Raw genomic sequence first — 18,649 nt, forward strand, 5'->3', positions numbered from 1 at the left:
GAACCAAGTCTATCTGACTCCAGAGCTTAACCACCTAACCATGATGCAATGTGCCCCCAGAGCAGTCAGAACGGAGGGGCAGGTGGGCCAACATGGAAGTGCATTCAAGAAAGCTGAGCGGGGAGGCTGGGACTTTCCAGGAGAGGACCCATGTGGGGATCCCCCAGCCCCCACAGTTGTGGCCAGATGGGCTGTGAGAGCCTGGTTCTGTGTCTTGGGCTGAGAGGTTGACTTCTAGACATGTCCAGTGATGGTGTAATGGGATTGGAAGTTTGGAGGTAGTGCCACCAGTGTGAAATAATGAAGAAAATCTTCAGATGTGATGTCAGGGAAACCAGACAGCCACGCACACCACCTCTAGCTCACTTATAGCAAGTGACTCCCTGTAGATGGATGCAGAGTTCTAGAAAGTGGGGTGAGCGGGGGTATCAGATCATCCCTTCTTCTCTTCAAGCTGTGTGCAAACTCTGAGAATTTGGCCCTGGTGATGGGGGCAGGTGGGGTGGGAGGGTTGTCCTTTGCATTCATGAAGAGAAGACCATTCCAGCCAGGCCAGTGGACTGAGGTGCAGACTCTTAATGTTTCTGTGGGCGGAGCCATGTGGTCTCAGAGAGGGATCTGAGTTATAGCCCTGCTTTCTTCTGCCCCAAGCATGATGTGTGTGTGTGTGTGCATATGCAGGGTGTGTGCTGTTTGGATATTGTTACACTGCTTAAGGGCAGGAGATGGCTCCTGGGAATTAATACTGTTCAGATGTTAAACTGATACTTACACTCTGATCTTATCTGCACAGTGAGGAGATGCCTGTGGTTTCATTGTCACTCTTGAGTCTTGAGACCTGAATGGGAATGAGGGTGAGAGGAATTCTTAACTCAGTGGTATGGTGGTGTAGGGTTTGAATGTGCTTATTTATTCTTTGGCTGGGCAGAAAATATTGAACTCATTATTGCCTTGCAAAAACAGCCTATCTTTTAGTTCTGTTTCTCAGGAAGAAAGAAGTCCTCTTGGACTCCATTCACTCAACAAATCTTTATTGAGTACCTGCTGAGTCCAGACACTGTGCTAGGTGCCAGAGATGGAGTGTGGGCAGTGGTATGGGTGACAGCTGGCAGAGTTGTGACATATTTTGGTGGTACCATTGGCTGGAATTGATGATGAATTGGATATAGGATGAGAGAGAGAATGGTGTGGAGGACGACTTCCAGGGTGTTGATGTGAGTAGCCATCAGGAGCTTGGCACCAGATCTCCTCTCCCAGGGAGGGTGGCATGGCTCCAGACCACTGGGGCAGATTTCACATATTTCAGCAAAAGGAGGGGTAGGAGAGGCCTCAGGAGCTGTCAACCAATGAGCCTGAACATATACATTTTTCTCTTTCTTCCAAGGAGATGCCAGTCAGCAGTACTTCCTAATTTCTTCTCAATCTGCCCAATGCCTCTTCCCTTCCTGACCCACCACCTCTATGTGGAATAAGAATGTGGGGAGGAGAAATTGACTTAAAAAACATTTACCAAGCTGAGGAAAACTTCAGAAAGTTTCAGATCCAGGTTGAATTCTGATAATGTGGATATCATTGGTACAGATGACTCCAGCTGATTATCTTTCAAATAATTATGGAATTACAAAATATTAGTGCTAAAATGAAATGTTAGAGCTTGTTTAATTTAACCACCCATTCTAGGGATACATAAACTGAGGCTCGAGGAGTGAAAGATTTCATAAGGTCACACAGCAGGTTGGTCTGGCTGGACATTAGGACTCAATATAGTTTAAGTAACTTTAAAATTGAGGAGGGGAGGCTAGAAAAGCACCAAGTGAAGGATCTCAAAGAGTCAGGGCAGCTATTTAGGAAGTTCAGGCTTGCCCAGGAATCTGTTGTAAACAGCACTGGCTCTCTCTTTCACTAAGAAGCTTGAGTATCAAGTGTAAGTTGGACTGAAGGGGTCAAGGTTGCAGCCAAACTGACTAGAAGATGGAGTTCAAGGTTATCTGTCAACCCATGCTCTTAGAAAGCCCTCTCCCCAGGCACTGGGGGCATTGATGTGTGGTGGCTTGAGGGCCATCCTCTTTGTGTCTCCTCTGCCTCACCCAACCTCTTCTGCTAGACTTGGTATCCTAGTACCTGTTTTCTGCAGCTGGTCATCAGGCAAATTCTCCCCCTCTGTGTCTGGAATTTGACCTATAGAAATAGAGAGGAGACTCTGCCTGTGCTCCAGTCCAGTGGAGATGATGCAAGCTGGGTTTGGGTCACGGGCCTGGCATTCAACCCATATCAGTCTGTTCCTTCCACACGATAATGGTTTTCTGGGAGTAATGGGCTGAGTGCAGTGGTGAGAACCACAGATTAATTCCATTGTGGCCTTGCTTTGGCATTTTATAGGCAATGTGGTATCTGCACATAGAGAATTGCAATTTTTTTTGACATTTAAAGTGGAGGTTCACATCTGGCAGGGGTCATATCTGACATTTCTCGTGTCTTGTCTAGCAGAGTTGGGAGAGGGTCAGGGCTGTGAGTTCTGGCTGCCATCTAGAGTTTAAGCCCAGCCCACTGGGAAAGAGCCCTTTGGAGAGATGGAGCCCTGACAGCCACTTTGACCTCTTGACCTCTGATGTGCTACCTCTCGGCTTTGGAGCAGCTGAAGCTCAATGGCGTAGAATGTAGATGCCTTGAATGTATGGGCAAGGTGAGGTCATTGCTACCTTTGCTTGCTGGTGGTCAGGCTGCTTGACCTGCAATAGTCTGGCAGCATCTGAAAGAAGATGGGAAGACAGACTCATCTATCATGTTGGCCTGGGACCTTGGGTAGAGTAAGAGAGCCACCCAACTTGGGTGGACTAAAGGGAGGATAGGAGAGATGTCCCAGAATGAACAGAAGGGCTCCAGCAATAAATGGCTAAGTGGAGGGGGCAGCACTTGCAGAATAGAGCAGGATTCTCCAGCATCCTAGGGTAATTATATCAGTCCCCATCTTGGTCAGTACCAGACTGGGCCTGCATTTTAGACTTGAGTCCTCTCAGGGGTCCAGCCTGCAATCTATACCCCGGCTGGCGCTGACCCCTTGGCACTGGACTGAGCATCATTTGTCTTTGTGTCTGATCTGCAACGTGTGCAGATGCAGAAGTAGCTCAATTGATGACCTGTCTTCCGGAGCACTCAGGGGATCCTGGGAGGCTCAGTTGCTCAGACATTTTGGAGGTGTTAAGCGCTTGGTAGAGATCTGCGTGTGGAGGTTAATTATGACTTCCCCTCCCCACTCTTTTTGTCTTCAGTCTGGTAACCTTGGCTCAATTTAAGCAAGTTTTAAAATTCCAAGCTGAGATAATGTTTAAGGACTATAGTGCTTAAAAATTAGTTCCCAGGAAAAGCAAGGGAAATTAACATAAAGGGGCTAGTATGTACCGGGCACTGTGCTAGGCACTTTTACTTCCATTATTCATTTGTTTCTTCACAGTGATCCTAGAGGATGTTGGTTCACTCATTCCTCTCTTCCTTCCTTCCTTCCTTCCTTCCTTCCTTCCTTCCTTCCTTCCTTCCTTCCTTCCTTCCTTCCTTCCTTCCTTCCTTCCTGACTTCATTCATTCAGTGTTTGTTGAGCCCTAACGTGTGCAAGGCAGCATTCTAGGCTCTGGGGATACAGCTGAGTATAGGGCAGACCAGGTTTTCTGCTTTCATACAGCTGAGATTCTAATAAGAAAGGTGCTAGACAATAAACACAAAAAATTAGACAATTTCAGATAGAAGTGACTTCCAGGAAGGAAATAAAATAAATATAGGGCAGGTGGGTGACATTGGAGAGGTGCAGGGAAAGCCATCAAGGAGATGACATCTGAGCTCAGATAAGATCTGAATGATGGGAAAGCCACAGAAAAGCTGGGGCGGGGGATGCACTGCTGGGAACAGTAAATGCAGGTATCCTGGGTGGGAGCGACTTAGGCCAGAGTGAGAAGAGATGGTTTTGTTTCCTCCACTTTCCACATGAGGAAACTGAACCTTACAACCCAGCTTGCCCATTATTACTCCACCAACCAGCGTAGATCTTCTCAGTCCAAACCTATGGTTTTTCCATTATAACCTTCTACCATCAATAAACTGCTAGCTGTGCTCATTTGTAACAAAGTCCTTTGCATGCATCATCTTATTCCATCCATGAAAACTATTATTAGCCCTATTTTACAGATGAGGAAACTGAACTCAAATCTCATCAAGTCACTTATTCAAGTCACACAGCTGAAAATCAGAGAAGGTGGGATTCAAACTTGGGTCTGTGTGACTGGCTGTCGTATTCAGTTACCACACCATGGGAAGGTGGACTTTATGCCTGGGGGCCAGGGGGTACTTCCCCCACTTTTAGAGATGATACAAATACATGCCAAGGAATTTGATGCTTTTCCCGTGCCACCCAGCCAGAAAGTGTAGGGTGAGGACTGACACTCAGGTCTTCTGCCTCATGGGCAGGCTCCTTTTGTTCGAAACACTGCCCTTGTCCATGCCTGGTGACCATGAAGGACTGCTTGGCAGTGTCATGGCCACTCAGGGGCATACTTGTCACTGTTTGGCATAGAGGATACATTCCCAGCCTTAGGTGTAGGTTCCTTAAAAGGTAAATCATCTGAAAACAGATGCTGAGCACCTGCTATGGGTTAAGAATGATGCTAAGTACCGTGAAAGAACAAAATGAGGTGAGCTGTTTGGCTCATCATGGTGATGGGAAATATTCACCCACGGGAGCCAGAAATGCTTGACCCCACCTTGCTTCTTGTGCTGAGGAGAAAAGACCAATTAGATACCGTCCTTGCCCTTAAAGATCTCACAACCCAGGTGAGAAGAGAGACAATTAATATAACCATAATATGTTGTCATAGGACTGATTTATTCCTTTATTAAGTCACTATCTGTTGAGTTTCAGTGCAGGCCAGGTACTGTGGTAGGTGCAGGGGGTACAGTGAGTGGTAAAGGCCCAACAAATCCTGTTCTTCATGAAGCTTACAATCGGGGGCTAGCAGAGGTACATAAGTACTGAAAATCTGAATACTGACTCGGATAAAACTATGAGGTAGATGTGTAGGGAGGTCTGTCTTATTTAAGTGTGTTGGAGGAAGCTTCCCTTTGGAAGAAATGCTGTGAACAGATGGATGAATTGGAGGACTCCAAGGAAGGCAGCCATAGGTTACCGAAGGAGCACCAATAAGGTCACCTACCCTACCCAACTTGGGGGTATAGGTCAGGCCTTCTCCAGGTGGTGACACAGCCTTGGTTTTTTTTTTTTATAATATATAGATATATTTTAATATATTTTATTGATTTTTTACAGAGAGGAAGGGAGAGGGATAGAGAGTCAGAAACATCGATGAGAGAGAAACATCGATCAGCTGCCTCCTGCACACCTCCTACCGGGGATGTGCCCGCAACCAAGGTACATGCCCTTGACCGGAATCGAACCTGGGACCTTTCAGTCCCCAGGCCGACGCTCTATCCACTGAGCCAAACCAGTTAGGGCCAGCCTTGGTTTTAAAGGAGCCTGCCAGGCGAGTGGGAGGCTGAGATTCAGGGATGGAGGGTGTGTCATAGGCAGTGGGAGCCGCGTGTCACGCACACATATTTTGGCACCAGTCTGCGTAATTGCCTGAGGAGACCTTTCTGCCCCACCTACCAGAAACTGCAGAAGTGTAGCAGTTTGCTTATGTCTTGAACGTCTGTTCTCCAGCTCTTTCCTTTGAACTCTGCCAAAGGCTCCATGAATGCCATCGCCAGCATGTAAATGATCCAGCAGTCCTCGGCCCTCGCTAGTCGGCCTGTTAGCCCAGTGCACACATGCATAATTCGGTATAGGAGGCTGCCTCTGCCTTTAGCTGGGTGCTGGGGAAGACCTTTTGCTTTCATGGAGCTCAATCCTATGCTGGCTTTTATTCTCCCTGTTCCCCTCCTTCTCACTTCTTCTAGCTTCCACCCAACTCTGTAAGGCTGCATAGCAGGATTTCGCAGGTTGGCCACAGTTCTTGTGACTGCCCAAACCTTCATGTCCAATAGCCGGGGAGGTGCTAGATTGTGCCTTAGCTCAACCTGGAGAATTCCTAGGACATGGGCAGGCTGGGCTTTTCCCTCACTTTTTTTTCTTGCTGTTTTGGGCACTGCTGGGGGCTTCTGGCCACTTCTACAGAGTCCAAGGCTTGGGAGACAGGCTGGAAAGAGAGGGTATGAGGACACTTGTTTCCTTCCTGGTTGGGGCTTTACTGGGTGGTATTTACAGTCTTGCCTTCCCCTCATTGGGTGAGAGGAGCTGGGTTGGCCCTGACATGCCCCCCTTGCCTGGGTACCCATGATCCAGCATTCTCTCTTTGAGACATCACTGGGGTTATTTTCTTCCCATTCCATCCTCCTTTCCTGCTCAGGTCAGGGAGGACAGGGGACAGCTTATAAATCACCTCCAATCTGTAGCAGATGTGGTTGCCTCATCTGATCCCTTCTCCTCTCCATCCTTTCTTATTGTCTTTTCTGAAACATCGCTTGAGCACTGCCCGTGTATTAAAAACAACAACCATGAACCACCTCATAGCTCCTCTAACCCAGAAGGGACATTTGGAAATGTTTTCAGTTGAGGAAAGAATAGGACCCAGATGGAATCTGTGTCCACTTTTGGAAGCTCCCAAACAAGGCTCTGCTCATCACATTTGTCCTTGGGCTGCTGTGATACTAGTCACAGAGCTAAGGTCTTGGCACAGCTCTGGGCAGGGAAGTGCTCTGCTGGCCTGCGTTCTGCCTGGCACGTGAGTGTGGTTTTCTTTTGTTCCCCTCCTTGCTCAGCCACACCCTCTTCCCAGCTGCCCTTCTGGTCACCTTGCTGATTTGGGACAGTAGCCCTGCTTTGTATCTTGTGATCTGGCTTGTATCAGGCGTGAGGGCCCATGCCTGCCCAGCCACGTTCTGTCCTGCAGTTGAGTGCTTAAGAAAGATGAGTCAGCTGATAGTCCCACTCCCTCAGGAGCTTGAATTGGGAAACTGAGTTGGACCTGAGCTCAAAGATCATGATTTAACTGAGGTTAGGAGATGATGACCAATAGACAAGGGAGAATGGAGCATGAACCAAAGCAAGGCAGCCATGACATGAAGGGAAAAAAAAGAGAAAAGAGGGTATAAAGATTTCCTTTGCTGATGGCTTTGTGGTCCTAGCTTCTTCTCCCAACAAGCCCTTATCTTAACTACAGTTGGAGGGGGTCTTTGTTCCCTGCAAATAAAATATATTAAACGGTCCACATCCTCTGCCCACAGCCTTGAAGTGAGGGCTGCAGAACAGAATGCTCTCAGATGGATAGCGGGGAGCAGGTTTTAGAGCTGTGTTTCATTTCAAGTCGCCCCAGTCAAACTTCAGATGTTGGCTCATTTCCTGTAGTTGGAGAAAATTCCTGGACTATTCCTTAGCTTGGTTTCCCACTGGCAGACTCCTGTTGGGGCCAGGGGGTGGGTGTGTCTGGGTCATGCTGATAGAGGGAAAAAACCTCTGGCTGATCCCGGGCTTTGGGAAAGGACTCCTGGTTCCAAGAAAAGTTCTAGTGATGCCAGAAATGGGCAAAGCATTGAGGTGAGCAGGAGCATGTTGTCAGAGCCTGCACTGTAGCTTAAAATGAACTTTAGGGAGCCTGGCCGGTGTGGCTCAGTGGTTGAGCATTGACCCATGAACCAAGAGGTCACTGTTTCACTTCCCAGTCAGGGCACTGACCAGGTTGTAGGCTTGATCCCCAGTGTGGGGTGTGCAGGAGGCAGCCAATTAATGATTCTTTCTCTTCATTGATATTTCTCTGTTAATTATGTTTTTTTTTCTCTCTCTCCCTCTGCCTTCCTCTATCTCAGTGGTCGGCAAACTGCGGTTCACGAGCCACATGTGGCTCTTTGGCCCCTTGAGTGTGGCTCTTCCACAAAATACCGACTTCTGTGCATGGGCCACGAAGTTTCAATCACACTGTACATGCGCGCACGTGGTATTTTGTGGCATTTTGTGGAAGAGCCACACTCAAGGGGTCAAAGAGCCGCATGTGGCTCGTGAGCTGCGGTTTGCCGACCACTGATCTATCTGAAATAAATAAAAAACATATACTTAAAAAAAATGAACTTTAGTGAGAGGCCAAGATGCTAGATCCTGGCCAGAGCTACTGGTGATTGGGTGCAGAGTGAATAGGCACCTGGGATGCTCACAGAGGCATCTGGCCAGTTTGTCCACCAGGGTCCTTGTTGAACGTGAGGCCCACTCCCTGAGGCCTTTGAAATGTGGCAGTTTGAGCAGGCGTAGGGCCTTCTGGGTTTCCTTGATCATAACAATAGTAAGAGTAGCAAACAGCTATTGTGCCAGGTGCTCTGCTAAGCATTTTACAGGCATCTCTTTATTGTTATGAACAGAGCTTGAGGCAGGTATCATTATTTCTCCATATTATATATGAGGAGGCTGGAGTATAGATAATGATGTAAGTGACTATCCCTAGGCCAAATGGCTAGCCCAAGGTGAGTGGACCGTGATCCTGGCCTCTCTGACCACATGGCCATGCTCTTAAACCCCTCTGCTACTTTATTGGTTAATAGACACCTGGGCCTGGGACCTCAGCTGGGTTCTCATTTCCTCACTCTGGCTGCGTCCCAGTGAGCATCCCAGTGTCCCAGGAGGTCTGCTGAGCCCAGAGGGCTGCCTTGCTGGAGGACACCTGTTGACATGAGCAGCTGCCGTGCCCTTTCTGAGATGGAGGCAACCCCACCTGCTCTGAGCCGGGGACAAAATACATTATGTAGGAGTGTCTGTCCCCCTGGGAAGGATGTCATAGACTTTTGTACCTGCAGCAGGAGAGTGCCAGCTGCTTCTGGAAATGAAGCAAAGCCCTGCAAGTTGGGGACGGATGGAGGAGACCAAGGGTGTGGGCTGCCTTGGGGTTCCTCCACCAGATTGTGATAACTATTGGGGTCCAGTAATCCCTGGCAAAGCGGGTGAAAGGGGGGACATTTCAGGAACGTTTGCTGTGAGGATGGTGGTTGGAAGCTTCTTGCTGGTTCATCTGCTCTGTCTGGATTGGGGGAACTTCGTGCACAATGGCAGGCAGTCTTGGGAAGGGGGCCAGCCTGAATCTCCAGCCATCTGTTAATGGGGCAATCGATTATGTTGTAGCAGGAGCCAGTCATCTTAATTGGGCAGAACCATCAGATAAGGCTGCAGCTGTGGAAGGGTGTGTTAGTTGTGAACGTGCAGCTTGGGGATGGGAGGCCCATGGAAATGGAGTGTCAGTCCTAGGGAAACTCAAGTGCACGTCTCAGCATGGATCCCAGGGTCCCCTGAGGACGTGTGTGCAATGCACATTGTTGGGTCCCACCCCAGACTTCTGACTCTGAAACTCTGGGGACGGGGCCCAGCAAGCTGTGTTTTAAATCACCTTCCTGGTGATCCTGAGTCCCACTAATGGTTGAGAATCACAGCTGTAGTGTGAGCCAGGGTAAGTGGTGGTGTGATGGCCTAGACAGCCTATGGCTCTCAGGGTGAGAGAAACTCCTGAACATGCTGGCTTCCTATTGTGGAATGAGAACTATACTCAATAAATCCTCTTTGGATATAATCCGATTAACAACAGCCATTCTCTGCTGATTTCAGGCAAAGTTCCCCAGGTCAAGCAACTCCACCCACCCATGTCACACAAAAAAGTTGTGTGGGAGGTGATCTATGACTTGATAATGGGTTTTGGCAGGTGTTTCCTTAAGGGGGTCGGATGTAGTTGAATGAGATCCTGCAATGGGGTCCTGGCCCCACCATCCACTAGTCTCTTGGGCTGTGGCACGCCTCTTCCTGGCTCCCAGGCTCAGGTTCTTCATCTGTGCAATGAGGATGGGTTTGGATCCTGCTGAGGTTCCTTCTTATGGTGACACACCACGCTTCTCATAGATGTCCCAAGAAAAGGCCATGGTTGCGTCATGCTGAAAACAGAAGTGTTGATGCTGTCACATTTTAAGCATTAATATTGAAAGCGACAGCCTGCTGACCATCTGGAAGAATCTCCCAGGGCACTGACAGCCCTGGACCCTGATAGGAAAACAGCATTTTAGGACAGGTGCCTCATTAATAGGAATGACTTCCCAAGAATGTAGCCAGGTAGGCAGCCTGACTTTGGACCAGGCTAACTTCTCTACACCACCAAGCCTGTGGAGGACAGAGGTTAATCTACCAAAGGTCATTCACAGCCCCAGGTCTCCCTGAGCCTGAGCCTTCTGGGGCTCATGCACTGATGGCTCCCACTAGGTGACCTGAATGGATACACGTGCCAAGCTTTGGAGCCATGGCAGGGAAGACGGTGGAGAAACACCCAGTGTGCAGCGTTCCTCCTTGTCTGAGGACACTGTGCAGGCAAGGGGGTGCTGTGGGAGAGTGAGAAGCGGGGGTGAGAGCAGGGGTTCCTGCATCCAGGACGGTTTGTACTCCTTGTGCTTTCTCGGGACTTTGGCATCAGAGGCAGAGAACACGTACAAATCTGCTGCAATTGACCTTTTAAGCCAAACCAACTTGAGTGTTTGCCACACGCAGGGGCTGCTGACAAGTCTCGGGCTGGAGGCAGAAGATGCAGGAAGGGAGCTTGGGGCTGATGAGAGATGGCGCTGGGCAGAGCCAGAGAGGCTGTGACATTGTCAGACACTCACAGGCTGCTCTCCCTCCTTCTCAGAGGTGCAACTCCATGGCCCTGAGACGGCCCAGGAAGAAAGTGTGATTGGGGTGCAGCATTAAAACCTCTGAGCGAGGTCACCAGGGGTGGGGGGGAAGCAGGTTACAGCAACAAAGACCTCTAAGGTCCAGGTCAGGCGAGGGCCCTGGTCAGGGGGAAGAATGGGTGGCAAATTCAGATGCAGTTCAGAATAGAAGAAACTCCCATAGCAGCTCCCCTTTTATCGCCTCTGAACCTCCTTTTCCACCATTATCTTGGGAGGTGTGATTCTGCCTCAGATGAGCCTCATCCTGGCTTCCAGGATGGAAGAGTAGAGTGCCATCCTGGGTGGAGTAGAAGGGAAACAAAAGGCTGGGTGAGGCCCTGCTGGTGGGGTGGCTCAGAGGTTTAGCCTCAACTTATGAACCAGGAGGTCATGGTTTGATTCCTGAACAGAGCACATGCCCAGGTTGAAGATCTCCAGTAGGGGGTGTTCAGGAGGCAACTGATCAATGATTCTCTCTCATCACTGATGTTTCTGTCTCTCTCTCCCTCTCCCTTCCTCTCTGAAATAAATAAAAAAAAAGACTGGGTGATTTGAAACCAGCGTGACTCCATTTCTCTGCCTGAAAATGCAAGGAACACCAGTGCCTGTCTTCAGCCAGAGAGGATTTGACAACATTTTTAAAATTAAAAGGAAATGTGAAATGAAGAAATTGAAATTAGCCTCTGCAAAAGGACTTCGTAGATCCCCTGTCAGTTAAAGATGTTGCCACATTATTTTACTGTTTCTGGGGATGTCTAGAGTAAAATGGTGGGACGTTTGTCAAGGGCTTGGGCTGACCATAATTAGAAGGTACCACTGGGCGGTTCCCTGGAAGGTCACCTGTCAGGGCTCTAAGGTGGGAGGTTCAACTAGGGAACCTTAACATTCCTCCCAACTCTTATCTCAGATTCTTGTGAAAAATCAGCTGGGTGGGAAAAATAAATGACAGCGGTGGACCTTCTTGTTCTATCTGTGTTGGTCAAGTAAGTTAAACAGACCCCTACATCAAGCCTGGCCTCCTACTAACATCCAGAGAGGGAGGACTTGGTTGCTGGGGGTGAGAGGCATGTCCCTGTCAGCTAAGAGTCCCAGGGACAAAGCAAGAGAGGGAAATGGAACCAGTTTCCAACTACCATGGAGCATGCACAGGGTGAGATTCTCCATGTGAATTATTCAACTTAATCAGCAGAGTAATCCGATGGGATAGATAGGATCACTCTTCTCCATGTCCCAGAAGAGAACATGGAGGTGCAGAGACGTCAAACACTTGCATACAGTTGCACAGCCAGCAGGTGGGGACATCCAGTACACAGCCCCGGATGGGCCAGGACCCCTACTCCACGTCCCTGGCTGGGGTGGGGACTTGTGGTCTCTTTGAAGACATTTCTGAAGAAGATGCAAATATGCAAAGGTTCATATCTGGGTCTCTGTGCCTTTCTCTTCACATGAGAGATGTTTCCTCTGATACTGTGTCCAGAGAGAGGGCTCTGAGCAGGTCTGAGAGGAGTGGAGCACGCCCTGGGGGCCTGGGGCTGTGAGCTACTGGGCAGGTGCAAGGCACCAGGTGTGCTGAGGGAGACTGGTGTGTGAGGGAGGCCCCTCCTCTCTGCTTCAGCCTCCCCCTGTGTGAAATGAGGCATCCTGGGGCCTGGGGGAATATTCATTACTTTGGAGCTGGAGAAAGTGTTCTCCCGATGTTACTGTTTCGGTTAGACGTGAGTCTGGTGTTTGGCTCCGGCTCCCAAGTTTGATGTGTTTCTTTGATCCCAGTCTTTCTCAGGGACTTGGCTCAGTTTCAGAACTGGGTGGGAAATGTCACAGACTCTGTTCTAGCTAGTGTTGTTTTTCTTGTTTTCCCTCTTGGGTACAGTCAAAAATGGAGAAGTTGAGAAAGGAGACATGGTGGGCTGGACCCTCAGTCTAGAAACTCAAGTTAATTTTATTTTGTTCACTAATTTGATCATTTTTATTACCACACAGTATGTTTGTAATGCAAATAATACACAATTAATACTGAAAACTAAAAAAAAAAACTTAGAAAAGCACAGAGGTCAAAGCAAAAATCACTGTTTTCCCACCTTGTACCATTATTAACATTTTGATGTTGATTTCCCCCAGATGTGTGTGTGTGTGTGTGTGTGTTTGTGTACACTTATTTTTTTCAGATATGAAATATGCTGTACATAGCTATTTTTCTGCTTTTAGCATTATAATGTGAATGTATCAGTGTCAGTAAATGTTCTTTAACCTTTTATTTAAATATTCCATGATATATATATAACAATTTGACTTATCCCCTATTGTTGGATATTTAGACCTTAAATTTTCTATTATTAGAAATATTACTGTTTCTCCCTCTAACAGTTAGGCCATATTATCATTTCACCTGCAATATATAAGAATACACATTTTCCAATACTCTTATGAGGAACTTTTGCTAATCTTTGCCAATGTGATAAGACAAAGAAGAAAGGTATTTCATTGGTTCATCTTTGAGCAGCTCTAAGAAAGAGCGTGAGCATGTAGAAATGGACTTATTGGGACTGTAAGGAAAAATAGATGTTGGCCACCTTAGTTTGTTTTTCTTTATTTGCCTTTTTTTGATTTTCCCTTTATCAGTGTAATGCAAAAACACAAGATCTCTACCCTAAGGAAAGAGGTATATATATATAAATATCTTTTAAAAGATATTTGTCATAGTTTTATTTTTAAGAGCTAAAAAGTTGAAATAGCCTAAGTGCTTACAAGAGGAAATGAGTCAAATTAATGATGATAATGGAATGCTATGCAATCATTAAAGTAATTTAATGGCAGAGGGAAAAAATCAGGCTATAAAATAATATGTACATTATGATCTCAATTAAATAATATGTGCATAAGAAAAAGGCTATAAAGATTAATGTTAATCATTTCTGAATGTTTTTAACAGGTACCTATATTATTACTGTAGTCACAAGACAGATGTTAGCAAGTAACACAAAATAGATGTTAGCAAGTAAAATCTAAAATATTATACATGGGAATAACGAGTGCTGAGTAATGGTTCTGGGTCACTTCGATTCTCCCAAGGACTTGATAGGTTATTGAGTCTTCTCACATTCTTGAGGCTTCTGGGGCTCAGAAGTTCACAGGACCATTTTATAACAAGGGCTAAAGTCATAGAGGAGATCAGGAATAGCTTTCATCTGCTCTTTTGCCCTTGATAGACTTGGGGGCACAAGGTGGTATAGAAAGAAACCTACTTATGGTGCCCACTGCCTTGGACCACAAGGTATATAGGGTATGCCATCCAAAGCACCAGTGGATCTCAGGACCATTGGGGTTGGTGTTTAGAAACTGAAAACAGGGAATGCCAGAGGATTGATGTCTAAATGTCATCTGGAGGGACTGATTGGGCTGTGTTTGTGTATCTCTCATAATGACAAATACACTGGGGACAGAATTCTATATTAGTCCTCTCACTTACTGATGAGAAATGGAGGCCTAGACAAGTTGTCACTTGCCCAAACCAGTGTCTCTCCCCCTCCCCCTCCCCCCGATCTGACTGTCTCACTGGGATGGTGCAGTATGTCATGGTTTAGTTATATTTGATTGGCCAAGATGTTTGACAGCATTCTTGGATGGTTTTGAAGTACTTAAAGTTGCTTGGTTAGAGTTTGGATAAAAGCAGACAATTTAACTCTCTGAGTAGTAGGATGAATTGGTGGGGGAGATCAGTGTCAGTCTTTTTCTAATTATATTATGTTAATTGTTAAATGATATGCAGAGTCAGAGGACAATTTTGAACTTTATAATAAAGGGACGTGAACCAGGACAGCTGGCAGAGACATGAGTCAATGGTAGAATGAATTTATTTTCTCTAGACTTGAGTTTCCATATGGTGACGCCCTTATTTCCTAGTTGTAGGTACTCAATGGCATGGATTTTTCCTCATATTATGTCTCTCATCCTGGGTGAGTGAGGAGAACTCTGAGAACCGGAGAATTCATTCACCTTAATACTTAGAGCCCCATGCTGTGTTACCGTGTTGGTAGGCAGGCAGCTAGTGAAGGGCCTTGTCTGCCAGATCAGAGTTTGGAATTTATGTTGAAAACAAAAGGTACTCATAGAAGAGGTTTAAGGGAAGGAGTTGTGCGGTCTGCCTCAACTTTTAGAAAGACCACATCGGTTCTAGTGGATTAGACTGACTGCAGGGAGACCAGTTAAGAGTCTATTTCAGTCATTCAGGTAAGAGACAATGGTGGGATTAACCCACTGTAGTGACAGTGAGGAGACAGAGGGGTGGGCAGGTGGGAGGGAAGAGTACATATTGAATAAGGAGACAGATTGGTGGACAGGTGGGAGGGAAGAGTTCATATTGAGCAATCAGGAGGTTGGGGGTGCCATTTATTGAGATTGTAGATTTTGGAGTTGGTTGCTGATGAGGCCAGTTTGGAACATGTTGTGTTTACAGTGCCTGTGGATCACAGAAGTGGAGATATCCTTTCTTCTTATTTTGTAAACTACCCAGGGGAAGTTCATTTTTGTGTCCTGATACCAAGGAGGAGTTTCTCTCTCTATAATGAGACTTTTCTTCCAAAACACTTTCATGTCTGCTCCCCACAGATCCTCACACCATTCCTATGAAGTGAAGCAAGGGAGTTTCTCTTAATGGACAGTGCTAAGATTCAGTACCCCATGAAATGGTGTTTGTGTGTTCCTAGGATGTGGAATACAGCCACTCAGACAGTTTCCACTCAATCTGTTTGGGCCACTCATAGCTCAGGAGCACCCAAGCCTTGCCCCCAGAAGGCTGGTTTTCTTTTCTTGATGGAGGCTGTCTGAAGGAGGTGAGTCTGCACCTGGGAGGTAGCAAGATGTTCTAAACCAAGCAGGTGGAGTGAAGCAAGGTGTGAAGCTTTGCCTGGGAGGTGTGTGTATGTGGGTGAGGGGAGTGAGCAGAGGGAGGAGAGGAGGGCCTGGTGAGCTTGGTGGGCAGGACTGTGCTGGCTGTGGGAGAAGATGCAGGTAGAGTGTGGAGAGTCTACGGGATATGAGGCAGCAGCTGGGATGCATGTGTGCTAGGGAGGCAGCCTTTGGGTGTGGAACCAAGGGGAAGGACTGAGGAACACAGAGGCTGGGAGGGCCTGCTCTCATGGTAGGCATCATGACCTTGCCCACTTTGCTATCTCTGCACACATGCCTTGCTGCCCAGCAGGGGTCCTTCCCTGAGTCCCTTGTTTTCAATTGCACCCTCCAGCACTCCCAATTTCTCTTCCCCTGCTTTATTTTTACCATTGGGCATATTATTTGTTGTACTTAGGTATTTGCTTATTATCTCTCTCTCTGCAACAGAATCTATGATCTATAAAGGAACTTAATCTGTTTATACCGATAGTCACTAGCACCTGCACATTTCCTGACACACAATAAGTGCTTAATAAATATTTGTTGAATGAATGCCACCACCCAAGTATAAATGCCATTCATATTTTTGTATTCAGTCATTACATACATAGGTTTTAAAAGATGTGTTTGAGATATAAGTTGCATCCCGTAAACGCATCCATTTTAAGTGCACAGTTCAATGAGTATTGGCAAATATATACACTTGTGTAACCAACACCACAATCAAGACATAGAACATTCCCATATCCCCCAGATGGTTTCCTTGTACCTCTTTGCGGTCAATCCCTGTTCCCACCCTTGGCCCCAGGCAACCACTGATGTAGTTTTCGTCATTATTTATTGGCTCTGATTTTTTTAGAATTTCATACAAATGAAATCATACTCATGTCTTGTTTTGCTCAGTGTACTGTTTTTAAGATTTGTCCATGTTGCATATGGCAGCGATTCATTTGATTTTCTTGCTGAGTAGTAGGAAATAACTTCTTTTTTGCTTTGTGGTTTTTGTGACCACTTGTGAACATGGGCTCTGGATCCAGGCCACCTGGTTGGAATTCTGGTTCTTCCACTTAGCATCTGTGTGGCTTTGGGCAAGTTTATCTTCCCTGTGCCTCAGGCCTTTCATCTGTTAAATGGGGTAATGATCATACCTACCTCTAGGATTGCTGGGAGAAGGATTAAATGAGGTAAACACATAAAGTGCCTAGAGTGGTGCCTGGCACATAGTGAGTAGTCAATAATTGTTAGCTGTTATTGCTTCCATTTTGCAAATGGAAAAACAAAGCAAAACAAAACAAAAAAAAAGCAAACAAACCAAAAACCCTGAGGTACAGAAGAGTAAGATAATTTGCCCAGTCCAGTGTTAGTTGGAACTCAGGAAGGTTAGAACCCAAGTCTGTCTGATTTAACCTCTGTATTCCATACCTCCAAGATTCTGGTCCTTCCCCTTGGGCCAGAATCCTCTGTATAGCACATACAGGAAGGAGAAGAACTAACTTTCAGCTTGTGGGACATCTGACTTCCTTACCTCAGTGTTCACTTAGGCTATCCCTATTTATTTCACTATTTCTGCTCCTGTGAGTAGAGTTTCACTCCCTCCTTTAGCCTACACAGGGGGTGAGGTTGGGGCTTCTTGTCCTTTGTTCCCCTCCCAGGCCCTCTCAGGCAGCTGAGGTTTGCATCAGGAACACCTCTTGCAATCACACAGCATCAACCCGGCAAGAAGCTAATTTGATAAACCCCACTCCAAAACTCATCGAACCTATCTATAACGATGCTTAATTAAAGTGCATAAACTTTGAAGAGATAGCAAGTTACTGCTTAATGCAAAACCAGAATGCCACCATTCTACCATCTGCCTCCTTCTCTGCAATAATTGCTTCCTGACATTTGTTTATTTTAATTAGGAGAGCAGTCTTGATCAAGAGGGAGGGCAGGCAGGGTCAGACCGATTGAGGAGGAGGAAGAAAGTGGAAAAGGGGGGCCGTGATGTGAGGGTTGTGGTCTGAAAGGGAAGCACTGTTGTCTTTATGGTGGAAGTGATCCCACCTTCCCACAGGGACAAACTTGTGAAACTGTTTCCCTGTGATGAAAGCACAAGGCTACCTCTGGGATTATATACTCAGGTTCTGGAGGTGTCCTTTAGGGAGTAATGGGAGCTGAGCTTCTTGGTTAGAGAATGGGGCCTCCCACTTTGTTGGGAACAAGATTATAGATAGGGCTGGTCAAAATCCCAGGGTGGTGGTCCCAGAAGAACTAACTAGGTTACTTCTAATCCCAACAGGGTCTCAGAGCTGAGGGAAAGAGAACTCATTCATATCTATTAGTTCTATGGGTTCTTACTCATGGATTTATAGTCTGCCTGGTTATCTTTGATTGTGTGTTGGTCAGTGTACAGGAAAATCATTTATAAGTATATAGGGCTGAGATGAATAATATGTCATCCTTTAGAGAGAAATGTTATTTTTTTTCTGGGAGGTATTTGAAGGCACTGTAAATTTAGGACCCCTACCTTCCAAACCAATTTAAAGGATTGAGGTTCCCTCAACAACAGGTAATTAAAACCCAATCTACAGGTCCTCTTTAGGACTGGTCAAATTCTGGTTCATCCTCACCCTGAGGGCCCCGGATTATTGTGAGAAAGATTTGCGTTTGATCTCCCCATCTTATGCAGTTTCTGAGCATTGATTTCTGTTTCTTTAATCCTGCCAGGCTGTCAAAGTTCAAATTTGCCAGATTCAGAAAATGCCTCTTCTGGGTTCCTGATTCCCTTCACTGTTGAACTAGCCTTTTCTTATTATATGATCAGCATTTTGATGATTTTTTAAAGTTGTATTGTATATTTCATATAGATTTTTATGTTGTTTTAAATGGTAGTAGCCTAGGATTACCAGAAACCTCCAGAGAGTAGTTTTTAAATAACATATGTTTTTACTTATGGCAGCAGAACTTTTTTTTTTTGTCAATGAAATCCTACATAGGATCTCAATATCAAAAGCAAACCTAAACAAAACAAAAATGATGAAAGTAGAGCAGTTCTGGTTAAAGTGGAGCTAGAGTC

The sequence above is a fragment of the Myotis lucifugus genome, unplaced genomic scaffold (assembly GCF_000147115.1).
Source record: "Myotis lucifugus unplaced genomic scaffold, Myoluc2.0 scaffold_34, whole genome shotgun sequence".
NCBI classification, from domain to species: Eukaryota; Metazoa; Chordata; class Mammalia; order Chiroptera; family Vespertilionidae; genus Myotis; species Myotis lucifugus.